The following is a 10,609-nucleotide window of genomic DNA, read 5'->3' as shown; positions in this document are numbered from 1 at the left end:
CGAGCATCGTAGATTGGAGAGGTTTGGTAGACTTCAGCCTCCGTCATTTAGTGGTGTTGAGGATGAGGATGCATAGGGTTTCTTAGATAAGTGTCAGAGGATGCTTAGGACCGCAGGTATTCTGGAGACCAGTGGGGTCTCATTCATTACTTTCCAGTTCTCCGGGGCTGCACTTAGTTGGTGGGAGGCTTACGAGAGGCGTAGGCCGATTGGAGCAGTGCCCCTTTCTTAGACAGTTCTTTGTTCTCTTCCTAGTGAAGTTTGTACCTGAGTCTCGCCGAGAGGAGCTATGCAGGCAGTTCGAGCAGCTTCGTCAGGGTGATAGGTCTGTTACACACTATGAAATATGATTCTCCGAATTGGCTCGTCATGCGGTCTGGTTGGTTCCCACAGATCGAGAGAGGATCAAGAGGTTTATATATGGCCTCGGTTTTTAGCTTCGGTTGCTTATGACCAGAGAGAGAGTATCTGCTGCTACCTTTGATGAGGTTGTAGACCACGTATATCGGTTGTGTATGGTGACTATTGGGGGTTTGGAGACCCTAGTGGACCTTCTATTGCTTTGTATGGTCGACTTTGATGTGATATTGGGCATGGATTGATTATCTCCGTGTCGTGCTATTTTGGACTATCATGCTAAGACAGTGACGTTATCTATGCCGGGTGTGCCATGGATTGAGTGGCAAGGTTCAACTTATTTTGTTCCTAGTAGGGTGATTTCATTTTTGAAAGCCCAGCAAATGGTTGGGATGGGTTGTCTTTCTTACTTGGCTTTTGTGAGGGATGTCAGTGTAGAGACTCCTACCATTGATTCAGTCCCGGTAGTGAGGAACTTTCTGGATGTGTTTCCTGCAGACCTACCGGGCATGCCACTGGACAGGGATATTGATTTTGGTATTGATTGGTGCCGGACACTCAGCCCATTTCTATTCCACCGTATCACATGGCACCGGCGGAGTTGAAGGAGCAGCTTCAGGAACTTCTTGATAAGAGGTTTATTCAGCCTAGTGTGTCGCCGTGGAGTGCACCTGTTTTATTTGTAAAGAAGAAGGATGTCACGATAAGGATGTGCATTGATTATAGGCAGTTGAACAAGGTCACAATCAAGAACAAGTATCATTTGCCTCGTATTGATTATTTATTTGACCAACTTCAGGGAGAGAGGGCGTTCTACAAGACTGACCTCAGGTTGGGGTATCACCAGTTGAAGACCAGGGACTCGGATATTCTTAAGACAACTTTCAGGACCTGATATGGTCATTATGAGTTCCTTGTAATGTCTTTTGGGCTGACCAATGCCCCAGCAACGTTCATGCATTTGATGAACAGCGTGTTTCGGCCCTATCTCAATTCGTTCGTTATTGTATTCATTGATGATATTCTGGTGTAGTCGCATAGTCAGGAGGAACACGTAGAGCATTTGAGAGTTATATTGCAGTGGTTGAGGGAGGAGAAGCTTTATGCAAAGTTCTCCAAGCGTGAGTTTTGGCTCAGTTCAGTGGCTTTTTTGGGTCACGTGGTGTCCAGCGAGGGTATTCAGGTTGATCCTAAGAAGATAAAGGTGGTTTAGAGTTCGCCCAAACCATTCTCAGCCATAGAGATTCACAACTTTCTTGGTTTGACGGGTTATTACCGTCAATTCATTTAGGGATTTTCATCTATTACATCATACTTGACCAAATTGACTCAAAAGGGTGCTCTATTCAGGTGGTCGGATGAGTGTGATGCGAGTTTTCAGAAGCTCAAGACTGCGTTGACCACAACTCCAGTGTTAGTTTTACCATCACCTTTAGGTTAATATACAGTGTATTGTGATTCTTTGAGAGTTGGTATTGGGTGTGTGTTGATATAGGAGGGTAAAGTGATTTCTTATGCTTCTCGTCAATTGAAGCCCCATGAGAAGAACTACCATGTTCATGATCTAGAGTTGGCTGACATTGTTCACGCGTTGAAGATTTGGAGGCATTATCTGTATGGTGTGTCTTGTGAGGTGTTTACTGATCATCGTAGCCTCCAGAACTTGTTCAACCAGACGGATCTCAATTTGAGGCAGCGGAGATGGTTGGAGCTACTAAAGGACTATGATATCAGTATCTTGTACTATCCGGGGAAGGCCAATCTAGTGGCCGATGCTTTGAGTAGGAAGGCAGTGAGTATGGGCAGTTTAGCATACATCCCTGTTGGGAAGAGAGAGACCTCTTAAAGTTGACGTTCAGGCCTTGGCCAATTGGTTTGTGAGGTTGGATATTTTGGAGACCAGTCGGGTCTTAGCTTGTATGGTTTCTCGGTCTTCCTTGTTTGATCGCATCAGAGAGCGCTAGTATGATGATCCTCATTTGCTTGTCCTCAAGGATAGAGTTTAGCACGATGATACCAGAGATGTGACTATTGGTGATGATGGGGTGTTAAGGATGCAGGGCCGGATATGTGTGCCCAATGTAGACGGGCTTCCGGAGTTGAATCTGGAAGAGACCCACAGCTCGCAACATTCCATCCATCTTGGTGTCGTGAAGATGTATTAGGATTTGAGACAGCATTACTGGTGGAGAAGAATGAAGAAGGATATTGTGGGATTTATAGCTCGGTGTCTCAATTGTCAGCAAGTGAAATATGAGCATCAGAGACCATGTATCTTGCTTCAGCGGTTAGATATTCCAGACTGGAAGTGGGAGCAGATCACCATGGATTTCGTAGTTGGACTCCCACGAACTTTGAGAAAGTTCGATGCTATTTGGGTGATTGTGGATCGGCTGACCAAGTCCACGCACTTCATTCCTATTCGTACTACCTATTCTTCAGAGCAGTTAGCAGAGGTTTATATTCGAGAGATTGGTCACTTGCATGGTGTCCCAGTTTCCATCATTTTAGATAGAGGTACTCAGTTTAATTCACAGTTTTGGAGGTTCATGTAGCGAGAGTTGGGTACTCAGGTTGAGTTGAGCACAAAGTTTCACCCTCAGATGGACGGGCAGTCCGAGCGCACTATTCAGATATTAGTGGACATGTTACACGCTTGTGTCATTTATTTTGGGGGTTTATGGGATCAGTTTCTATCGCTCACAGAGTTTTCATATAACAACAGTTAACAGTCGAGTATTCAGATGACTCAATATGAGGCTTTATATAAGAGACGGTGTAGATCTCCAGTAGGTTGGTTTGAGCCAAGTGAGGCTATTCTTTTAGGTACAGACTTGGTGCAGGATACTATGGACAAGGTGAAGGTGATTTAGGAGCGGCTTCGTACAGCGCAGTCAAGACAAAAGAGTTATGCTGACAGGAAGGTTCATGATATGTCCTACATGGTTGGGGATAAGGTTCTCTTGAATGTGTCACCCATGAAGGGTGTTATGAGATTTGGAAACAAGGGTAAATTGAGTCCTCGGTTTATTGGGCCTTTTGAGGTGATTCGGAGGATTGGGGAGGTGGTTTTTGAGCTTACCTTGCCACCTACCTTGTCGAGTGTGCATACGGTATTTCATGTTTCTATGCTCCGGAAGTATATTGGTGATCCATCTCATGTTTGGGATTTCAGCAGGGTTCAGCTAGACGGTGTTTTGACTTATGATGTGGAGCCAGTGGCTATTTTGGAGCGGCAGGTCCAAAAGTTGAGATCAAAGGATACAGCTTTAGTGAAAGTGTAATGGAGAGGTCGGCCCATGGAGGAGGCTACCTGGGAGAGGGAGCGGGAGATGCAGAGCAGATATCCACACCTGTTTGAGGCTTCAGGTATGTTTCTTGACTCGTTCGAGGATGAACGTTTGTTTAATAGGGGAATGATGTAACGACCCGACCAGTTGTTTCGTGAGTTACCGCTCTGTTTCCCCTATTTCTGCTTCATTATGTATTATTCATCTTCATTTCAGCGTATCGTGTTGGTTGGTTTGGGTTCGGAGTGGTTTTGTAGAGGAATGAGACACTTAGTCTCTTATTTGGAAGCTTTAGTTGGAAAAGTCAATAGGAAGTTGACTTGTAAGTAAATGATCTCGGAATTTGGTTTTTATGGTTCGGATAGCTTCGTTAGGTGATTTGGGACTTAAGAGCATGTTCGGAAAAATCCGATTTTTCTTTAAGTAATTTCAATTGTGTTTCTTTTCCTGTTTATGCTACTTGCAATTTAAGCATGTTGTTAGCTTAGGGAAGCATGTCTAATTGACTTAATTGCTTTACTTGCTCAAACTGCCTTATTTGGATTACGTGCAACATGCTAGGCTAGAAATACCTGTTTTACCTTGGTATGGAATTTGAATTGCTGTCTTTATTTGGAATATAAAAAAATATGAACTGGTTTAATTTTGAGTTATTGGAATATAAGATTATGATTAAATCTCATGTTAAACCTTTGGATATATGCTTATCATTTTTCATTCTGAACTAGTATGCTAAGAGGTTATTTTAAATCATAATTGTGTTTCCTTGATTCACTATGAGCATTTTATCCATAGTACAATGAATGTATTTTGTCTTTTGTCATCTCGTTACTAATTTAGTACATTGGAATAGTGAGAGTGATTAATGAATTAATGAAAGGTAGATTTGGTTGAATTGGTAGATGTTATTAATCAAGTTTCGTTGATTAGGTGCAATTAATAAATCATTGTGATTACGGGTACGGTTCCCGTGACGTAGTTGCGATACTTAATTTCTAAATTTGGGGGCGCATTTCATGTGACCCGACTTCAATTTCGAACAAGGTTAAATAAAGTGTGTTGTGAACCACAGGTGTCATGGTTTGAGTGTTTTAAATAACCTTGAATTTTTTCGAAATGGTAAAAGTTATTAAAATAATAACACCCTTTTGCTTTAACTTTTGCTTTAATTTTAAATTTAGCTTTAACTTTTGCTTTTGCTTTAAGTTTTGTTTTTGCTTTCCCTTTAAGCTTTAACTTTGCTTTTGGCTTTAGCTTTAGTTTAAACATGTGTACAGCATGTGCCTATTGTTATTTGAAGTATTTTTTTAAGTTGGTTGTCAGACGACCTCGCCAAAAAAAATGCACAAACTGCGGGGCTCTCATAAATGTATATATTAAAATACTTAGAATACGGGATGAGCCGTCTAGCAAACTTCACGGTTTTCCCCAAAGATAATAACGCATTAGACTCTTTAGACGCGATTTTAATTAAATTACATGCTTAAATTCGGGTGCGCATTTATGTGACCCAAATCCAAATCTCAACGGAGTCGGAACGTATTAACAACCATGGGTGCATTGACTATGACGTGGTTCGAGATGCATTTTCACGACATTGCAATTCTATAAAAAAAAATAATAAAAGCTGTTTTTTAAACTTAATAAAAGCACACAGGTTATAACATGTATTAAAAATCAGATATTTAGCTATTATAACAATTTAAGCAACCGTGCTAGAACCACGGGATCCGTAGGTGCCTAACACCTTCCCTCGGGTCAACAGAATTCCTTACTTAGATTTTCTGGTTCGCAGACTTCATTTGGAAAGTCGAATATTTTCCTCGAATTGGGATTCAAGATAAACCGGTGACTTGGGACACCAAAAGCCAAACCTTTCCCAAGTGGCGACTCTGAATTAAATAAATAATCCCATTTTCGAATAATGTCACCTAAATTGGAAAAACTCCTTCACGCATTTATCCTTCGAGGTAGGCGCGCAAAAAGGAGGTGTGACAGCTCTAGCGACTCTGCTGGGGAACAAACCCAGAATCTCTGGTTCAGGGTTCAAGAATTCGAGCTTAGAATAATTGTTATATTTGGCTTTATTATATGATCTTTATTACATGTTTGGGCATAACGTGCTAAATGTTGCCTTTTACCACTTTGATATTATCTGAACTGTATATAAACTGTGCCGAAACCCTTCTCTTCTTACCTCCGGGGAGGAGCTTGCTGGTCAAGACTCCCTATTCTGTTAGTGTCAATACCTGAAACAAGAAAGAGGCCGGACAAGCTACAAAGCCGGACGATCCCGCGGGTCCCCGGTACGTAGCCCACTCCTTGACTCGAGTTGTCTGCTCGGGTACACAGTCTAGAACATATACCCAGGATTAAACCTAGTATAACAAAACCTCATGCCGGATCCCTAGTAGGAACGCTTATTTGCATCATGTTGCATTTGACATAGGTGACTCAACACAGGGGTTGAGTCTGTCTAGAACAAGCAACCTGAAATGAAAAAAGACCATCCTGCTGCATCCTGTTTGTTTTGCACATTTATTTGCTGCAGATTTGCATGTTGACCGGTTTCTGAAAATACTTATTGAAAAAAACAATAGCAGTGTAGGGAGTTGCTATTATTTTTCTAAAAATAAAACCAATGTCCAAGTAGTGTCAAAACCCTACAGAAATTTTGAAAAAAATTTATTTAAAAAAAAACAAAAGAAAGGAGTCTTGTTTACAAGTTTAGTTTATGTCGACCGAACTACGCGGGTCTGATTCTCGCCGGATGTGAGATACGTAGGCAAACCTCATCGGTTCCGACCCCAATTTTCAAAAAATAATCCAAAAATATTTTCTTCCAGTCCCTTCTTTGAAAATATTTCCTTAAAAATTTAAAAAAAACAAAAAAAAGTAGTTTTTAAACTCAAAAAAATGGTTCCCTTCTTCCTAATATCTTTCATACAAAAAAAAAGAAAAATCAATAAAAATCAAAATCTAAAATACGGATTTCCTTCATTCTGAAGTATTTTTCCAAAAAAAATCCAAAAAACTATCAGAAACAAAAATCCAGAAAAAATTGCTCTTTAGCTGTCTTTATTTTGTAAATATTCATAAAAACTTTGAAAATATGAGTCCAAAAATATTTTCGCTTTTCTTTAGAAGTGATTTTGTAAATAAATAAAAAAAAACTCAAAAATCCAAAATATTTTCTTAAAAGTGCCTCTTTCAAAAATTAAGAGGCGACAGCCAAAATCCAAAGAAAATATTTTCTTTCTTATTTAAAAAAGAGAGAACAATGAAAATTCAAACAAAAATATTTTCTTCTAAAATACTCAAATTTCCAATCAAAAGAAAAGGAATTTTTAGAAGTCTTTCTTTCAAAAAATAAAATCGAGTCAAATTCAAAAATCCAAAAAAAATATCCTTTTATTCTTTTAAAGCATTTTTTTAGAAAAATTCAAAAGAAACAAAAATCCAAAAAAAACTTTATTCTTTTAAAGCATTTTTTTAAAAAAAAATATATTCCAAAAAAAAAGAGTTAGTTTACTTACTCTATTCACGATCTTCCGAACTACGCCGCTTTGATTCTCACAGGGTGTGAGATACGTAGGCAACCCTCATCGGGTCCATCCTCCCCTTTTTCAGAAATAGCCAAAATGTCAGAATTTTAATTTCATCATAAATGAGTCGGGTGATGCCGCTTTTGTCAAATGTAGCCGAATGTTCCCGAAAGGGACACGCCGGAAGGCTGACTTTGCATAAACAACCGCTTTTGGTCATTTTTTGAATTTTGACCAATTTGCCCAACAACCTTAGAATCCTCGTCCCCGAGGCTCTGTGAGGTTGTGTTCCCAATGTCGGGCCACTATTTTGAAAAAAAAGAGTCATAAATAAATCAAGTGATGTTGTTTTTGTCAAAAACAACCAAATGTTCCCGAAAGGGACGGCGGAAGGCTGACTTTGCATAAACGGCCACTTTCAATCATCTTTTAGAGTTTTGATCGGTTGACCCTCACAGCCTTAAAAACTTCATCCCCGAAGTGCTGAAAAGCCGTGTTCGAAAAATCGGATCTTTCTTTCTAAAATATAGTCAAATCATTTTTGAGTCAAATCATTTTTGCTCAGGATGAGCACAATGCAAAATGAACACTTGTTTCTTTATTTTTGCACTTGTTTGTCCCGAACTACGCAAGATCTGATTCATGCGGGGTCATGATATGTAGGCAATCCCCATCGGATTCGATCATAGCCACAAAATAATTGAGTAAAAATGAAAAAAAAAGAGAATTTTTTTTTAAAAAAAGTGCCAAAAAACAAAAAAAGAGCGGCAAAAACAAGATCAAGAGTGGTTAAAGAGAGGAAGGAATAAAAGAAAAAAGGTACATAGTGAAGAGGGCTAGTTTAAGGCCGGGATGAAACATGCAACCCGTTCAAACACATGGTAGAAGTGTTTAACTGTTTAGGTGCATTGCATCCCAACGTGCGATTTCCTATATGTTAAATGCCTCAAAACTAACAAGGTTGTGTGTGAGAGTAAATTAGCCAGGTTCTGTTCAGGTGATTGGTTTTGTTGGTATGCGTTGATGAATGCGCAACCTTACACGCGGCCACAATATTATCCACAAAACTGAGCTCCACTTCCCAGAAATGTCCATCCTTACCAAGCTCCATACAATCCTCAATCAGATGTTCCCCGGTACAATCCTCGCCCAAGAGAGCCTTTCAGAAAGAATCAGTTCACCCTTATTGGTGAATCGTATTCAAGCTTGTTCCAAAAGCTGATTAGGCTAGATCTATTGCAGCCAGTGGACCAAATTCGGTTGAACCCCGTGTCCCCACCGCACTGAGCTGACACTATATGTGAATACCACTCTGGAGCAGTGAGGCACAATACAAAGGACTGTTGGACCCTCAAAAGGGCAGTTGAAGATTCGATTGAAGCTGAAAGAATCGTTTTTCGGGATGAAGAAGCTCCTGATGTGATGAACAATTTGTTGCCCGCCCACAACAACAAGCCAATAGTTGGAATGATTTGTGAAGATGAGGAATTTGATCCGGCACTGAAGGCCATTACAACCATTGCCGAGATAGAAGAAAAGCCATAAAATGGTTGCCAAGCATGAAAGTTCCCCATCAGACGGGAGTCTCAGTAGCCAGTCTTGCTATCCTTTCTGCATCCAGATTATCTCAGGGTGTGATCCAGATGTTTTACTTTATTGTCTTACTTTCTTGTATAAACCCTTCTATCTTCAAAAAATTTTAAAAAAAAAATCAATCAAAATCAAGAAAAAAAATGAAATTAATTTTTCACTGTCTAGGAATGTCTCTTCTCTTAATCTTGTCATTTTTCTTTCTTATTCTCTTTTCAATTCTCTTAAATGCAGATTTAAATAACACGACATGCTTGCGGACTTCATGCCCGGATCCTGAAAGCCGTCAGACCTCGAAATAATGAATCAAGGATTAGATCGCAATGAAGATACGTTTAAGAAAATAAAACAAAGAGTTGGAAAAGCTGAAAGAAAATTGGGTCCAGATTGGAAAGGTACATACATTGCAAAAAGAGTACTGCCAAAAGAGTGTGTTGTACTTGGGACACATCGAAGGAAATGCCCTTGAAATAACTGTCAATGCAAATGCAGTCAAAAAGTACTATGTTGGATCCTACATATAGTTCTAATATTTTTCGGTTGAGATGACGAAGGCTTTCATCCTCGCTACCCAAACACTATCAACCCTTTGCAAACCCATTTGAGCTGGTTACTCTTCTTTGGTTACCCTCTTTGGAACCTGAAAGTATTACTGAAAAATAAAATGAAAAAAAAGAAATTGAAATGAAAAGAAAAATGAAGAAAAGAAGAAGAAGAAAGAATTGGAAAAATAAGAAAATATATATACAAAAAAAGGGAAGAAAAGACAATGAAAATGAAAAAAAAGGGAAACGGAAGGGAAGAAGAAAGTGAAAAACAAAGCAAATCAGAAAAACAAAAGAAAATCAAAAACAAAATGATTTTCCTGAACTACGTCTGACTTGATTCCGAAAGGATACGTAGGCAGCCTCTCTCTGGGGTTCAGTCACACCAAAATAAAATCCAAGGTCCCCCCCCCCAAAAAAAAAGTGAAACTGGGGCAAAAGTTATAGTGGTTCGGTGACAGTTCGCCAGAAAGGTTCTAAAGTTGTAATTCCATCCAAGCCCATGATCGAAAATAAGATCCTCACAGCCTTCGGCATCAACAGAGTCCTGGCAAGGTTCCTCGGTATTCAAGGCAAAGTTGTGATGAATTTTTGAGAGTCGGACGGTTTACATAGATCAGGCATCCAGTCCAAAAGGCATGTCATGTTCATTGAAGTCCACATGTACCCCAGATAAGTCCTTCTCTCCTTTTCCCGAAAGGGACACTTCTAGTTTTAAACTCATTCTCCATTCAATTATTTGTTTCTTTTTGAATCCCTTTTGGTCTAACACTGTTCCAAACCAAGACAAAGAAAGGATGGCAAGACTGATTTACAGGGCTTTCATTTGATACATGCTAATGTGCAAAAGGCACCCACCCTCAGCAGGTGCATCAAGTCAACCCGACTAGCCATGACGGCCGATGCTCATGAATCAAAACTCTTGGAAGGAGAAAATCAAATTAAAGCGCCTATAAAGGCAATTGAAGTTGAAAGGATTGAGTTTCACATGGCTAATCGCCTCAGCGAAGTTGAATAAACCAAGGTACCCCCAAATGCTCTAAAATTGAAGTTGAAAGAAAGAAGACAGAAAAGAAAGGCCCACAAAGGCAGAATAAAGTTGGAAAGGTTAAGTCCCACGCGATTAGCCACTGCAGTTAGGTTTGAGGATCAAAAATTCCCTGATGCTCCGAAAAAAAACAAATGATTTGCCTGAACTACGTCTGACTTGATTCTGAAGGATACGTAGGTAGCCTCTCTCTGGGATTCAGTCACACCAAAACAAAAATCCAATTTTCCCTGA

Source organism: Nicotiana tabacum, chromosome 10 (assembly GCF_000715075.1).
Source record: "Nicotiana tabacum cultivar K326 chromosome 10, ASM71507v2, whole genome shotgun sequence".
Classification (NCBI taxonomy): Eukaryota; Viridiplantae; Streptophyta; class Magnoliopsida; order Solanales; family Solanaceae; genus Nicotiana; species Nicotiana tabacum.
This window is presented reverse-complemented; position numbering follows the sequence as displayed.